A 17,985-nucleotide genomic window follows, 5' to 3' on the forward strand; every position below is an offset into this window, starting at 1 on the left:
ATAAGTTTAAATGAAGTATTCCATTTTTCTTTATCCTTTTTTGTTCTTAGCTTTGGTATATATGTATATTTTTTAAGGATTTAAACTTATATTTTAAATTTGAGAGTTGACAGCATATAATAATGATCCTTTAAAAGTTATATTATTTATTAATGTATTCAGGACTTAAAAAAGAATTATATTCTTTTAACATATTTTTATTTTTAAACCCTTTTAAATATAAACGTAATGGAAAAGTAATAGCTAATATTTTTTATATGGCGTTGTAAGAACTTCTCTATTTTCTAATTAATTTCTTGTAACTGCTGTTTTCCCTTTAAATTTTTGCTGTTTTGCCTTCATTTAGTCACTTTCTTAACTTACAGGGAACGTAATGAAGGAACCCTTTTAAAGGCCTACGCAGAGTGTTCTTTATAGAACAATTTTTGCCTCCTTCCCTGCACTCATCTGAAGTTTAATACGCCTGTAAAGGGGGCTCAGGCTGAGATTCCGCAAAGAAAAAGCAATATTGTAAACAGTTTCGCTTTGACAAATGTCCATCTGTCTATCAGCTGAGCTCCCTCAAGGGTGTTTGAGCCGGGCGAAGTAATTGAGAAGCCGTCGAGATTGCCTCCAGCCACCAGGCATGCATCTGGCCCAGTTAACCGCAAGGCTTTGGCATTCGCCCCAGTTAATGGGGAGCTGGAGCCCAAAGGGTCGACTCGAGGTGGGCCTGTCGATCTGCATAATGAAATTGCGGCCTTATCTCGAACAGTACAGTTACGGGGCATCCAAATTGCAGTCGGTAGTCGGTGAAAGAACGCGACTCCAGTGGAAAGCCAAGCGGATGCAGCTGGAGTTGTAGTTGGTGAGATGATGCTGCAGGGCAGAAGTAGAACCTGAGAAAGCGATACTCGATGTGACGCGGCATCTGCGATTGACTTGCTGACTTACTGATGGAATAACAGCCTGGCTTGACTGACTGGCGGCCGACTGACTGAACGGCCGGATGAATAATGGCGAAACTGCAGCCGAGCCCGCCAGCTCTCTTATGCAAATCAGCCCCGATGACCGTGGCCGTGGTCTAGTCGAGTCATTTTCGCCAGCAATTTGCCCGTAATTTTCGCACATTTGGCCAACAGCTGCTTTCACATTTGCCATGCTGCCCCCACACGCTACACATAGGGTTGCTGTTTCGGAGGAAGCGGTTCGGGGAGTTTGGGGATCGGCACCTCCCCCAAGCAATTACGTCAGTTTAGGCATGACTCCTAATTAACTGGGCGTTGTCAACGGCTCTTCGGAGCCGCTCTTCGGCAGCATTCCAGCCTTACTTAATTTTAATTAAAACTCCTAACCAAAATTGACCCGCAAAGGGAAACAAAGCGTTAATAAGGGACTAACACAATGCTCCACAAAAAGTAGCTATTTAGTAGTTATTTAGCAGAAATAATAAATGCAAAAATGTATTAAGTATATATATAAATTTCTTTTTAAAAATAAAAACAATGAAAATAATAAACAATATTGAAAGCAAACATGGAAAAATAACAAATACATATTTTGACATGACACGTAGAGCAAAAAATAATTTAATTAAGACCTCAAGCTCCGTGAAACAATGTTTACATGCCATTAAAATATCATGATGTCTTCCTACATCGTGTTATTTTATGATACTTCCTCTCTTACATTACCGTTGAAAGGATCAGCGCTTACACCTTAATATTTGTATGAGTTCTACATATGACATTAGAGAAGCAGATACGTAATATGGCGCCCAAACATCGTAATCGGTATTTACGACATTCCAGGCCAGACGAAGTAAATGACCCCACTCGTCGCAAAGAAAAACCTTTTTCTTTATTGCATTTTTATGGCTGCCTGATTTTATTCTTAGTGCAGATGTGTGTGAGGCTATTGTTTCATTTGCCAACAAAAGAGCAGACCCACTGACTCATGTTCGTGCCCATGTTCATGATGTTTTTGGGCTCTGGCGGGGCCCGGTAATTAATCATAAAAATTGTTTGCACCTTGCCGTGGACAGACCGCAGAGCCCAGTGTCGTTTTTCGACGAGTTCTGGTCACGTATGGCATTACGCACTTCCGTTTCCGCTCTGTCTCCCCTTTGGAGTTTCATTTGGGCTTGAGACTGGCGATTCAGTTTGCTCACCCGCGCGCAAGCAAATAAAAAATCCAAATCCAAAAATCAACAACTTTTTATTGCATTCTGCTGGCCGAATGTCTCGCTTCCGTTTTTGTAAACATTTTGCACGAGCAAAATTTATTTTGTGATTTATGGGGCGCAAAGCCAACAACAGACACGCAGAGGGCGACAAACTCGGATTCGCAGACTTGTCGGCTTTTCTTTTACTTTCTGGCCACAGACATCCCGTCATATGTTAGTTTGAATCGAGGCCCAAACAAGAGAACAAAATAACCTTGAAGTTTGTGGTAGGGGAAGCAGAAAAGATACTTTCATCTTTAAGCCAGCAGAGTTTATTCTAAATAAATAGGAGTATTGCAATATTAAAGCAACTTTAAAAGCGAAATTTCAATTCAAGTTTATACATTTATGGCAAGGAAAATTATGTAGCTAAATATATATAACTGAATTCATAGCTATAGAAATCACTTTCAAAGAGCTTGCAGATATATCTGCAGTCCCCTTTTCATAAATTTCTTAATTGTTAAAAGCCTGCCTTCACATAACTTAACAAATAACAACTCAATTAAACTCAATTTGTCACCAATCACGTCCGATCGAAAGCGGCCAAAACGGCGAAAAGCCACTGACCACTTTCTGGCCAACACATTTCCCAACCTCGGCGGCCATAAAGCTCGTAACCAACTTTTATAGTATTTCATAAAGCCTCTCAACGGTAATTGCTGTTTGGTGCTGTTTGCATTTTTTATACAATCGGTTTATTCTTTTTTAATGGTTTGCATTATTTAAGACGACACTGTCAACAAGCTGTCGACTGTCAATTGCAGAAATGTTGCGCTCCAGAGTTTTCCGTCAGCGAATCATTTAACACGGGGCTTGTTTTTATTTTTCGCTGCCCTCGGGTTGTGCATTGATTTTCTGCTTCATTTTTGATGCCCTGGTGTGACATAAATAATATAAATAAATCAGTTTTAAACATGACCCTTGGGTTTTTCGCCTGATCCTTGATGGGCGGGTAATTATGGCCAGCATGGCTTACCATTTGGCATTATGATAATGAGAGACCTTCTGCGGCTCCCCAACCAATTATGTCGAGGTGTTAGGCCATCAAACGATATAAATACGGCTCAAATCCAAACCAAAGTCTGGTTAAACAAAAAAATATCAAGAGGCCCAAAGCCAAATCGCAGGGGCAAACAATGAAGTGTGTGTTGGCTCAGTCGGCAAGTGACATGCAATTATTTATACATTAGCGCTGGGGCGGGAGAGTAAGGTAAATATTTGCCACAAACTTTTGTCAAGTTGTACATTGCGTATACGGGGTAAACAATTTGAAATACATTATCTGCCGGCGCTGAGGCAAGAGTTTGGCCAGGGTGAATGTGGCAAAAGCAATTATCGAATGGCGATGGCAAGGAAACGTCCACACGGCTTAATGGCAGCTAACGGGGCTAAAAAGTATTTGGCTTTTACGATTTTAAAATCCCGGAACCCAGGGCCAGGGAATTACTCAATAATTTATCGCTGCTCGAAGGACTCGTTTTAATGTAGCCTGGTAAAATATGCAAGACCTCAACCGCCTGCGGCAGTCACTCCTTCAATCGCTCACTCATTCAGGCAGTCAGTCAGTCAATCGGAAGGCCAACAGCCATTCAGGACCTTCGACGACAGGCGGGCTCAAAGATAAGGAAATCAGGAAGTTTTCCATCTCTCCCCATGAAAACTCTTCTTCCATCTACTTGTTGCTGGTAAACGTTCTTCACTTGTTCACATGAGGCAGAGCACAAAAAGCAGAGAAAATGCCTTGAGGTGTTTGGCAAACAATTTATGGAAACCAAGGAAAAACCTCAGCTTCAGCGGTTCACGTTCGGCTGATTTGGAAAACATTTGAATGGCGCCATAAAATCACTTAAGTGTGTTTTGCCGTACACGTTCCATGGCGCCCATTTCAATATTTTTTGTGGCATATTTACGGGCGTTGACGCACAGGATTTAAGGATCCAAGGATGCCGGCATCCAGGGTCCGTGGTGTGGTAACCGAAAACCCATCAGAACCGACACATTGCACATTTTCCAGGCAAAAGGGCAAGGGCGAGGCAAAAATCGAAATGGTTATACGCAGCATATGTGTAGGCGATTTTCCAGCTTTTCCGAGGGGAGTTCGGTGTTCGACTGCGAAACAACCATATTAAATTTGTTATAAATTAAGATTGATCCCGATGCGTCCCTGGGGTTGTGTGCCTGTGTGTGTTTCTGTTTTTTGTGGGCCTGAACAACCCGTTTTCATGTCTCCACTTACCTCCACTTCTTGGAAGCCTTTCCCGTTCTATCATCAACTGCAAAGACAAGGGATGAAAATGATTATTAGCCAAAGTAATCTCTTAAGCTGTGGATTTGAATAACGATGTGGTTGGGTAAATTTTCTAGATGAAAAATGATTCTAACTAGAGACTCCTTTGGCCATTACCACACTTCGCAGAAGTCACTTTTAAAGGAAAACTAGGAAATAGCTGGTTGGCTTGTCTAGGATTGAAAGTCCTTTGTGGTTCAGTGAGTCCATCAGAGTCTGCCAACCGCAGAGCATTTTCATCTTAAATCGGACCACCATTTCAATTTCAAGGTTGAAAATGCAAGGAAAAGAATTTTCTAGCAGATAAATTCATGAAAAAATGAATTTGTACAAGTAAATGCCATAAAATATATCTTTGAATTTAAAAATCGCCATAAAAACAGAGGGAACATCAAAAGCAAATTAAATTAAATAAGTACTTACTTAGTGACAACCCAACCTTACTTGTATTAAAAGCACTTTGGTTTATTATTCTGCTGCATATTCATAGAGAAACTTTTTTTTTAAAAGCCTGCCAACTGCTAATTTCGGGGAAATATTTTAATTTCCGGCGAAAACTTTTCCACCAGCCGCTTTCCTAGGCTGTCACTTAACCCAATATCGGTGCCGATAATTTAGCCATTCAGCCAGTTACAGCTAATTCACTTAATTTCGCCCTCGAAAGTGGCTGGTGAAAATAAAACAAGTTAAGAGCGTTTTTCTTTGTGTTTTTATTTTTATTTTTTCAGCTTTGTTTATCGCCAACTGGCAACGGGTCGTGCAGTTCAGGGCCTGGGCCATCGAATGGCTTTTTAATTGACAGGCTTGGGAGCGTGGGAGGGCTCCTCGAAAAGGGGAATCCAATAATAAAAAACAACTTGAGCACCGGACAACAAGTAAAAAAAGGCCAAACCAGGTAGGCTAACTGAAAAGCCATCGGACAGCTGCGTTGCATCGGCTCTTTGGACCCGTTACTGGAGCTGCGATTTTGAACTGGGTTTGGGATTGGGGATTGGGGATTGGAGCTGGGACTGGGACTCGGACGACGGCAGCTGGGAATTCACTCGGTCGTGGGGAGCTCGACTTGATTAAAGATTTCACACTTGATTAAGCACTGGGGCCAGCAGATCCAATTGCCAGTTTCAAGTTCGCCGGGGCCATTGCGGATGCTTTTTCCTCACTTTTTTCCTCGTTTCCCAGCTGTGTGAGTCGAATTTTGTTTATTTTCGGGTCTTAGGTAAACAACTGCAATTGTTCAAGGTAAATTGGTGGACAAAAATGTAGAGAACAATGGCAGTTTAGCCATCACTTATGTGCTTACGTTCATTGGCACAGAACTTGGCTTTTAATTGCAAATTTTAAATAGCTTAAAACAACATTGCAATACTTCTCTCTGCATATTAAATTCTCTATTTTCGTTTCGAGCAAATATTTTAATTAAATAAACAAAACTACGTTTCATTGAAAATCCAAAAGCCTTGTAATTAAATCATTTAATTTAGTTTTTTGCTGGCAAAACATAATATATATACGTATTATAGTATGTTGTTTTAACGCCAATAAAGGGATTATTAAATATGCTAACAATGTCAGCTAAACTCTGCTGCAGTTTATTTAGAAGTGAAAACAAAACACTTTTTATTTGCCCAGCAAATATTTACAATTTGGGCGATGAGTTGAACAATAAGGAAAAATATTATATTTTCTCAACAAAAGTTTTTTTCATGAAAACTCATCTTCTAAAAAGAGATAAATAAAATAAAGTATTTTTTCTGCATCTGCCCCATTTCATTTCTTTATTTATCTCTGTCAATCTAGGTGTCCCGCCAGCCAAAAAAGGCAGCCTGCCACTGAAAAACTCTCCTCAAATACTTTATTTTATTCATAACAATAGCAATTTGAATAAACCAGCCTGCTGGCTATTTATCTGGCCAGCTTAAAGCCGGGGCAATGAAGAAAAAATGATGACCACAAAGCAGAAAGCCAAAGCAACTACAATTAAAATGGGGAAATAAAGCTCCGAATCGTGATCCCAGGCAGGGCATAACTGGGTCAAATCTCAGATGAGGGCGGACCCCTCGATTTGAATGGAAATCGCTCGCCGAACTATGGGAGAGGCTGTGGGGAAACAGAAAAAACCAAGAGATCTGAGAGAAGGAAATGGAAATGTGTCGGAAGAGAACTTTTCCCACGCCTCCATGCACGCAGAATTGCAAGGTTAAGAGCAAAGTTTTAATCTGCAAGGTAAAACTTCATTAATTTGCCGCCAACTTTTTTACGAAGCACTTGACTAGGCTTCAAATAAATGCCATTACAGCGACCTGCAATCGGGAAAGAACGTGCAAGTCGTGCTGGCCCATGGAAAGGAAACGAGCCGGTTGCATAAATAAATAATGAAATAAAACAAAACTAAACTAAAAAATGAGAGAGTAACCCAAGCTGCCAGCAGCCGTGGCACATTTTATGCAAATATCGGCCAGCCGAAGGAAAACTTTCGTTTTAACCTAAGCGTTAATAGGAAACTCAGGGGTTGCAGCGAAAAAATGGGGAGGGTGCTTCGTGAGGGACTCAGGCTGGGCCACATCCACATGACCACACATTGCACCACTGCAGGTCCTCGACTCCTGCGCCTCCCCTCCCACGAACGCTTCTTGACTTGCCCTCCGGCCAATGGATATGCATATGCACAGGGAAAAACAATGTACCTCTCATTAGGATTCCACAAAAAAAATGAATTAAGTTTCCCCTTATTTATGAACTATGGTCCTAAATTTAAAAAAAGTCAAATATTTTTAAAATAAATAAATTAATAACTCATTGTTAAAAAAAAAAAAAACATTTAAAAAGAAACACTTTTTATAGGAGTCCTTTTAATATTACTATCCTATACTTTCTAGGATACCTAATAAACGATTTATTACAATATTACTTTAAGGGCTTAGATCTCAAAATTAAATAAATAGTTCGATTGCGCTATGTTAAATTTTAATAACCTACTGAGATTTTAAGTCTTGAACATGTTTTTTATATTCCACTAAATTAACCTTGTAATTCCATTCACGTCACTTTCTTTTTCAATTAATTTAAATACGATCATATCCACAACATTTCTCTGAGTGCATTCATGCTTTTTATGTTTATGTGCAATGTTCCTCGACTAACAATGAAACCGTTATGAGACCAGGGGTGCAATGCATAAGCTTGTATTATTTTCATTCCTCCTCGCGTTCGCCGCTCTTTCAGACTTTATGACACGTGAATGTGTAAGGTCTTGTATCTGTGGTCGAGCGTTTTGCGGTTTTTATGCCGGAGCCCAGCATCTGAAATTGATTTTTCATATTTAATGCCAAAGTATTACGAGCTGGTAGCGAAATGCATGGGAAAACAGCTGCAGAGTGGTAAATGTTCCGTTTACATTTTCCATTAATGTAGTAGAAAAAGTGAAATGAAATTCTAGAAAAATTAGAATAAAATGTAAACCTCTTAATGCCCCGAAATATATTTTCCAAGCAAGGTATTTATTTAACAAAGCTAATAATATACTACTATAAAGTACGAAGTTAGGACCACATATCACTTCATAATAAAGCCAAGTGGAGCAATAACCCATGGCTTCCCGCCATAGTTAGCATTTGATTTCCATATTGACTGCTGGGGGAGTAATAATAACATTGGAGATATTGTGCTCAGACTGGGGGCATTGGGTAGCGCCAACAACCTCGTAAATGGAAACCAAATACAGTTGGGGATATGTAGATGCGACAATACAGTCGTCGACTGGGGCATAAATACAAATGTAGATGTATCTGGCAGATACAATTGCTCGCTCGGCGATGCTGCGATCAACGGATATTGAAGTAGTTTTTTTTTGTTTTGCTGGTGCCGCTTATGCAAATTATTTGGCGAATACACAACTCGTTTCGCTTTTTATGCATTTATTCGTCATGACAACGAATTTATATATATATGTATATACGGCTCTGGGCAATTATTCCGATTTGCTTGACCGAAAGCGTAACGCGCACGCGTTCGTCCCCAAACTAGAAATGAAAAACTGACGGGTGCATTGCTCGTCGAGAGAGTTAGTCAAGCAGTCAATCAAATATGGCAAAAACCGCAGACATTGGTTTTTCATTGCCAACTCGTAGTCATCATCATCCCAGTTGCATTCGCACTTGGCTGAAGAGCAGCGTCTTTGATGTTTGGCTGTCATTCCAAACATAAGGCTTCCTTCACTGTGAAGAACCGTCAAGAACAGGCTAAAACTCACTGCCTTTTACCCGAGTCCTCTGCAAACCTCAAAAACCAATTCTATGCTTTGATTATCGCGCAATCCCCGTTGTTAGTGGCCGAGGGTTTACCCAGAAGTTATTCATCGTTTACGGTCGAATTGCATAACAACATTAATATTTATTTGCTGCTCAATAAATTTTAGCTCCGCATATATTTGCGGCTATAAATCAATTGCATTGCAGATGTCGACATTTTATTGGGATTATATGGCAGCTGAATAAACCTATGTTTCTAATTTATTGGGTAGGTGATAGCCAGTTGGTGCTAAATTTGTATAACGCTGTGCAGTTGTACTACCTTTTTTCGGTATTTTAATAAAAAAAGAAGATATATATATGCTATGTATTGTTTTTAAATTTAGGACCTTTCAAATCTCATATCATTCTGCATATAAAAAATATTTTATAAAATGTCTCTTTTTTTTGTAATGTATCCCTAATGATTAATGACATTAAGATTCTTTCTATATACGTCTGAGATCAACACAATATTTAAGATGTTCAAGGGAAATCCATGTTTTAATAATGCCTCCTGACCATAGGGTGTTAAAATGGCCCCTAGCTATTTGTTATGATTATTTAGTAATGAAATTAATCCAAGACAAAAAATCACAATCCAACCCACGTGGCCGGCTTACATTTCTGCGCCTTGGGCCTAACGTCCCGCCCTAACTGTAGATGTCATGTGTGGGTACTCAGCGGCTCGACAACAACTTCGGCTCGTTGTATCTGTATCTTCTGTGGGTCTGGGATGTATCTACTCATTGCACGGCTCGTAAAAAGCTCATTAAACAAAACGCTGTTGACAGACTGACTGACTGGCTGCCAGGATTGAAGGTGGGGTATGGGGATTTTAGAGATTCTCGTCATTGTAAAAAAAGAACGAAAAAACATTACATCAACGCACGGCTAACGAATGTAACTGTAACTCTCGGATTTTCAAATGCAAAGATACAACAAAAGCGGCAGCAGCAACGGTTTGGCTGTCAAAATAATTACAAAGCCCGACAATGTAGCGACATGTAATTAACGTAAAATGCGTGTGCCTTCTGGTATCTGCGGAACTCACGTGAAACGTATCTGCAAGATATATGTGTACCACATACCCGAGTGGGTACGAATACGAGTACACAGGTGCTTAATGGCCCACCGTCATTTGTTTTTTACCCCGAGAAAGTGAGGGAAACAACGAATGCCACGACTAAATTTGATTAACCCAGAAAAAAAAGAACAGCCCGCCATATCTTTGCCCTCTTTTCGCGTCCGTTTTTTTTTTTGCTTTCCTTCTCTTCGGCTCGCTGATGTCATTTTCATTCATCGTTTTATGGACCGTCTTATTCGTGTGCCCTCCATTTAATTGAACGCCTCGGTCGCTTGAGTGATCCATAAACTTATTTCCCATACCATAAAGCCTTTGGATCAAGTTCGGCCATCAAACAAGGCGATAAAGTTTTATGCTCTGCGTGCCTTTGAATGCATCTCAAAGTTGTCGTAGGTTTTGCTCTGCCACTGTCCATAAGAAGCAAACTATAATTTGATGGATCTATCACGTGAAATAGCCCTGAACTTCAGGGCTTACGATTGCGTAAGATGCTCGGTTTTGTACTCGCTCTTAATTAATCTGATTATGATCTGGTAATGGCCGTGTACTTGACGGCTTTCATAAGAAGCTCCCCCGACGCCAAAGGGGGCTTACTTGGTAGGGGCTTACTGCACTTGGTGGGAGTTCAGGAGAAAATATTCAGAGAATTTCGGTGAACTATCCCCAGTGCTTGCTCACTGGGAAAGCATAACTTACTTGCAAACTACCAGCTAACTTGCCTTTAACTTAACTAATGCAACGTAAATCATTTACAGGCTCTTAATCATACTGGCTAAGCTATGCATATAATTGCGTTCAAGCTAATAGCACTTACATGTGTTAATTCCAATAGTTTCTTAATTAATTCAATAACCTTATATTACAAGAAGTTCGTTCTAAAGAACTTAATCGTTCAGGGTTAAACCCAATATTCAATTTTATTTAAATTAAATTGATTATCTAAAATAATTTATATATATACATATATTTCATAATAATATTAGATTGAGGGCTACTCCATTTCCATTTCATATTCATTTTCGCTTCTGGCCCTAATTCATAAGGCCCGCTCAATTATCTGTTGGCCTTCATACACATGTTTTGGGAATTTCCTGCCTGGGCTTTGCTCATTACGAATTGAACCTGTGCACTTGAAATGCTCACATTTTGGCTACCTATTTATTGATAAAACAAAACTGAAATGTGACATAGGAATAATTAAAAGCTTTTACCGTGGGGGAGGGTGGGTGTTGTAACGGCAGCCGAGCGCAAACAAAACATAATTAGTATGTGTGTGCGGAATGCCATAGAGAACACTAGCAGATACAATTGTATCTATGTATCTATGCATGTCGCTGGCAGGCAGCACTATCAACAAAACAGAACAGAAAAAAATGCTGAAAAACAATTGTAACCGAACATTGTAGCCAACATGCAGCCACGACAGCAGCAACATCCACCGACAACCCGAAACACGGCATAATGCGACACAAAGTTCCGCTAGAGTGCCCATGGCCCAAACCCAAAACCCAGTCCCAAGCCCATTCCCATTTACAATTCCCCTGCCCCCATGACCCGCGCCACCCAACGAATCCCTTACCGAAAACCAGCTGCCGGTGCTGTTGCACTCCTATCTTTTCGGGGAGAAAGGTTCTCGTTGTTGGGCAATTGTTTGGCTGTTTTGGCTGTTGCCAAACATTTAGCCGCAGGCAGGAGGCAAATATCGAGAATGCCAGCTTTTGGCCAAATAAACTGCAAGTGCAGTCACTCCACTCTCAACATGGCCAACAACTTGGCTCACGAGTTTGCCAACAGAACGAACTGCCATTAGAAGGGGTCTCCTAAGTGATGGCAAATATCAGAATATTGTGGAACATAACTTGGGAGAAAGAGGCACAGATTTTAGGTTGAGCTAAAATTAAAAATACATGCACTACGATTCTGAAATATGCATGTTTTAAGAGTTTTAAGATATGGCTAATATATTTGCGAACACTTATTATTAATATGTTGCTTAATCTGTAATGTTTCGTAAGCTTCGGCATTTTTTATACCTTGAAAATTACCATTCCCAAATAAATTATTATGATTGAATCATTTTGCAATGGATTATGTTATGCTGGTTTGCTCAACTCGCCTTCCACCAATTAATTTTATTGAGCAAACAAGAATATTGAATTAAGTTAGCTTGAGTGATATACATATAAATCAGTTTAGTTAGGCTGCCCAATTAGTTCTCAGAACTCAAAAGATGAGCAACCGTTTTGCTGCAGGGAGGTCAGCAGCTTGGATATTGATGGATGGACCCCCTGGCAGCTGGAAAGCTCGGCCAAACTCCATCAAAGCGTGACAGAGTGCCAACTCCACGGGAATGGGATTGGGATGGTATTGGGACGCCTCACGCTCCATGTATTCATAGAAGGGCCAAACTATTCCTGCCGGAGTTCCCTTAATACAATTTTAAACAACTTGTTTTTCCTGCCCCATCACCCGCAACCATTTATGTGTGCCCAGTTCATGTTTTCGCAATGTCGTTCACCTGATACATTTCATTCGCCCCGACACAGTCATAAGTTCTGGAGGAAATCGTGACAGGCAGTCAGTCAAGCGGAGTACGAAAAACGCTTGATGGGTCCGGGACCCCACTTAACCCCCCAGCAGCATTTGTTATTAAAAAGGGTTAAGTCTGGCCTGTTGGGTTCAGGCTAAATAAATTTCAACAATGCCCGATTTGTTCAAAGGTTCAATGTTTTCATCAATAATATTTATCTAAGTGAAAATTCTTATTAAAAATAAATAATTATATAAAAATATCTTAGAGATTATTTCTGACAAGCATTTTAGTGTTGGGATAAAGTTGAAAAATTTAAAATTTAAACTACTTACAGTCCACATGAGCATATTAGAATTTCTGAAAAGACCCCACTTATCCCCGAAATCAATTCGAAGGGGAACCAGGAAGTCGTCCAAAATATGAAGAAAAATTGGAATGTAAATTCTTGGGGATTAGCATAAGCGTGTCCGAGATGCTCTTTGTTGCCACCGAAATGGAAAGAGGGAAAATTTATTGTGAAAACAGCATTAAATTAATGAAGCATAACATGGAATCTCGCAAGAACAAAACTTTCCGTGCTCATTGTTAAGCTTTTTGTTTCACTTACAATTGAGGCGGACAGGCCCGAACCGAGCAAAAAAAAAAAAGGGATAAGACGGAAGTTTGGTAGCCGGAGCCTGGCATCCCTTTTATGTTTACGCTCTGTGGCCAAACTGTTGCTTTCAGACATAACGAATATTTATGGCTTATCAATGTGGCAGGACACGTGCGAGCGGAGGAAAACAAAAAGGTCAGCGGCTGCCAAAATCAGGGGCCCCCAGGGTGAGCTAAAAATTCAATTAGCAGGCCGGCTAATAAGATAGCCATTTTAATTGCTGGTAATAGGCAAAAAATTGCGCACACGCATCAGCTCCCCGTAAGGAAGCATTTTGCATATCGACAGTTTGATGGTTTTGGCCAGAGACATTTTAATTAAATTTCAACGCATATTTTGTGTGTCACAATATCCACCTCCCTCTACCTTATTGTCAACGCTTGTCGAGGCAAAGGAGCCGTCCAAAGGTAAAACCTCCTGGCGTGCCAGGACATCTTGTTTGCCTTGCTAATTAAAGTTGCGTAAAAGCAATTCCATTGTTGTCCTGTCCAGCAAATACTTTGTGCAAATCAAAGTGACGACCCCGGGCGTATCCAAAGGAGTGACTAACATTGTTTGCCCACCTGTTCCTTCAGCCTGACAAGAGGAAGGACTCTCACCGTGGGAACAAACCCTGCTTTAATAATGCTAATTGGTCGAGCTTCTTGGGAAAAGTTTAGCCTAATAGATTTGCAAGAGTTAATTACAGAGTGCTCTCGGTATAAAGTGGAATGATGCGATAGAGCATTTTAATTGTAGCTTTGAGTGAGTTAGCAGATTGCTTTCTTAAGTAGTACACACTTCGCATAATTGTTAAAGTATATTAAAAAAAATTTATATATACATTTAATGCAATAAATTACTTGGAAAAGCAAATGTATTTTCTTACAACAATAGAAGGCAAATATATATTTCATATACATTTTTAAATTCAGTTCTTTAAATTTGTTCAATTATTATTATTACTATCAGTGCATAAATTATTTGCAATTACCATCTCCGTTTCACTCCTAGCAAGCTGATGCAATATTTGTTGACATATTTGCTCATTCAAAATATTGGACTTTGAAATTTCCCGGCAGAGACTTTAATTAAATCGGAAATGGATGTTGTTATTGACTGACATTGATACGCAATTTTACAGAGCATTATCCAAAAACAATGGACACATTGTCGGCTGCTGTCTAGTCGATCTTGACAGTGGGATTTTCTCTGTTGACTTGCACAGTTTACCCAGCTGATAATCAATTATGGCCCATGGCCTTAATAAACGTCTGTATTCCCAGAAGAGTTCCAAGTGCCAGGTAGCGTGTCAATTAAATGATCATAAGCAAGGTTGACACTGTACCAGGCAATCATTGAAACGAAAATGGGAAATTGGAAAATGGAAAAGTCAACACAACACAGCCGATGCCATGGCGGAAACGAAAGCAAACCCAAGTCGCACTATCGATGAGCAGCGACGTCTGCGTATACGTAATTTCTGAGCTGACACTCGCTTCCTGACTCTTTTCCCACTATTTATAGCCGACGGAGGCTGCTTTGTGCCGACTCCACACTTGTGGCTGCCGCTCTTCTTTATTGTCACCCAACAATTTGCAGCCATTATTTAAATGGCCTAAAAGGCAGAGGACCAGCTGCGGCCTCCACGCTTTTTGGGTGAATGCTTGTGGATGATATCCCATTCCGAGGGACTTCCATAAAGGTCGAGACCGTCTCTTCGGACTTCGGCTTAAGTACCAACTGCCAAAAGATACCCAAAAAATGGCATGCCATTGGCTTCAGATTGGTATTATAGCTGGTAATAAAGTTGTAAGATCCAATGACCAAATAACTTTTTTTTATCAATCTTCCGGGTCCAAACGATAAAGGATGCAGTTTATTTATTTTTAATGAGATTTTTATATTAACTAGATAGTTTTTGGTAAAAATACCATTCTTTTGTGATTTCTTGTTACTAAGAAATCCTAAACTTGGTTTATATCTTGAAATACTAATAAAAGCTCCCACTTTCTTTGCCCTAGGAATCTTAATCGCAGATGAATAAATAGGTTTGGGTAGCACAAACACAAGCACTCCACTGCATGTCTCTGTGTACTCGCTCTGATATCCGCTTTCATCCGTGTCCCAAGAGTGGCCCACTTCAAGCGAGTGCCATGCAAATGGGATCGGACCCAGAACGCCCCATTCTTTGACTGGTCTTCTGGGTCTGGGACTGGGCATGGGACTGGGCATGGGACTGGGCACGGGACTGGGCATGGGACTGGGCTGCTTATCTGCCGCGCCCATCTGGGCCTGCCACTCGACGCCGACGCCGACGTCGTCTGGAGTCGGATTCTCAAAGCGGGGTCCTCAGATGGAACAGGAATAGGAGTCGGACTCCTAGTCCGAGATTCAGGCTGAAGCCGGGTGCATGTCTGCAGCGTTTGGCTTAACAAGTGATAAACTTGTCGCTTGTCCTCTTCAAGTCCTTTGCCATTTCATTATTCCCGCCTCTGCAGAGAGTGCTCCAGAGAAGCCATTACCCCCCAGTCGCCGCCCCAGCCAGTACGCGCTGCAAGACGCTGTAAATAGTTAAGTACAAATTGCATGGCTAATTTGAGCTGTTGCATAAGGCTTAAGAGCACTCACGCACACAGGGACTCCACTTCGCATGGTGTTGACAAGTTGACCGTAGAATTAACCGGAGAAGGTGTGAAGTGACAGAAGATTTGGCATGAGTAATGACCGTTGCGAGCTGTGCCCATGAAGTGGCCAGGTTTATTAGCAACTGTCAAGAAATAATTTGCACAGACACTGAAAATTTGCGGCTTAGTTCCATATAATACAGAACAGTACTTAGGAGTCAAGGAACTTAGGCCGAAACCAGAACTAACGGCTTCAGCAAGTCTACAATGTGTAATACCTGGAAATGGTGCAAGCTTTGAAAACAGCTCTCACATGGACCTTCCCACAATGATAGAAATTTACCTGACATGGCTTCGGGCCAAAATTGACTAGAATAAAAACTTTCATCCCACAACTTTCTCGCTGCGAAAATTGTTAAAATGTTGGCAGCAAGCAGAGGCGAATTACAAAGTTGACAAGAATGAAGAAATAAAATAGAAACGGCCCATGCTTTTAAAGTCGTTTTAAAGATTAAAGCACAAATACAACATTATCAAATGCTGGAGGCAAAATTCTTAGACTATCCTTAACAGACTATCTGTTTTAGCCTACTTAAGCAACTAAATATAAAGTCAACAATAATCAAAGAAAAGGTAGAAATGGTGCATGATCTTAAAGTTATGAAATGTATATCATATTTACGGCATAGTTCAGAAATATAACCCAATATGCTGGAGTCAACATTCTTATAGGCATTGCACTGTTTGATTTCAGCCTACTTAAGCTACTAACTACGAGATCAATAAGAATGAAAAAATGAAAAAAAGGTCTTAAAGTTATTAAATATAACCCTACAATTAAACAGTCTCCTTTCAGCATATCTATCTTACCAGACACTAAGCCCCAATTAAGGCAGTTCGAAATAGTTCCACAAATAAAGACAGTTCACCGAGTTTCCCACACTGGGCCTTCCGTCGTACCCGTAACCCAATTCGAAGTGTAAACCCGCTCTAATTATGATTTATTCCACATCTGGTCAACACCCCGGCCTCAACGAAAGCCCAAAAGGCAATTGAAACTTACCAGCTGGAAATGTTTGTTTGCTTATTTACAGCTCCATTTGTATGCGGCTCGGGAGCGACTTTAACTTCATTTTAATGGCTATGTGCACCGACATCGTTCGCTGGCCCGATGGTTTGTTTGTTGATTTGCTGGTTTGTTGTTTTACCTGTTACCGTTCTACAAACGATTTCAATTGCGCGCACAAACACAATCACTGCACTCGGGGGGAAGAGAATTTTCGAAAATATTTTTACCAAACACGGCGGTGATTTGCCTAACTAATTCGGTCAAAAGCAACACGTATAACTGGGTTTTGCGGTAGTTAAATTATGACAAAATAATGGTATTACACCTTTGCACAACGAACTAATTTAGCATTTGCTTAATGGGGCGCAATGAGGCTTTGTTTTCGATTTGTTTGGTTTTTGTTTCTTTTTTTTTAGTGGGCCAGGCCAAAAAATTAATTCAAAATTGAGCGAGTCGGTCAACCGCACTCGATGAAACTCGTTTTTAGACTGACGGCACAAGCTCTTGGGTTGGATTGCTAGTTCGAATCGAACATGTTGCTGGTGTACATGTTGCTGCTGCGCGTGTTGCCGCTGCGAGTGTTGCTGCTGGCCGCGTTGCATGTGCCTCATATTAATTGCAGCGTTTACCCATCGCCCACGTCCACCCGGCGAATAAAACAAACGACACACAGTTGCAGCCACAAGTTTACTTCTTTTTTTATTTCTTACTCCTCGTAACACCTTTGCTACCAGCAACGCCCACCCGGAAAATCCCGTAGAATACGGCCCGCAAATAAAACGGAGCGCGTCCAGTTAGACAAGCACTCACCTTGTTAAAACCGAACCCAAAACCCTCTGGGTAACCCGACTGCCTTGCATTTTATTTGCATTTCAGCTGTGCCGCTTTAAAGGCCCATGATTAAGCAATAAATTCACACCAGGCCGAGGCAAACGTAAGGCTTCTAGTTGCAACTAAAGCACACTGGAAGAAAATGTCAAGAGACAGATTGTGCCACACTTTAAAAAACCAACAAATAATATATTATATTATTTCACAATTTTGTATATATTTTTTAAGTTTTTATGGCATAAGCTTATGTAAACTACAATATCTATATCTATTTATTCTATGTATAACCCAATTCCAACTTTCTTATCTTTTTTAAATCACAAAAAACAACTAGAAACGTATTTCATTATTTATTAGTTAAATGTACATTATTTAAGTTATTTTTATATAACCTCACCAATATTATTAAATTTATTAAAAATAAA

General features: G+C 40.3%; 1 protein-coding gene across 2 annotated transcripts in view; it reads right to left on the minus strand.

Moving 5' to 3' along the window:
• Positions 1 to 17,203, minus strand: part of LOC108032728 (uncharacterized) — a 44,414-nt gene extending 27,211 nt beyond the window's left edge. For both annotated transcript variants that reach the window (XM_017106708.3, XM_050884826.1), the window contains exons 1-2: positions 16,724 to 17,203; positions 4,443 to 4,479 (exon numbers count right to left, since the gene is read on the minus strand). The gene's annotated coding sequence lies outside the window, so the exon portion shown is untranslated. The remainder of the gene's footprint in view (positions 1 to 4,442; positions 4,480 to 16,723) is intronic.
• Between the last annotated feature and the right edge of the window lie 782 nt (positions 17,204 to 17,985).

This window comes from Drosophila biarmipes, chromosome 2L (genome assembly GCF_025231255.1).
Source record: "Drosophila biarmipes strain raj3 chromosome 2L, RU_DBia_V1.1, whole genome shotgun sequence".
Classification (NCBI taxonomy): Eukaryota; Metazoa; Arthropoda; class Insecta; order Diptera; family Drosophilidae; genus Drosophila; species Drosophila biarmipes.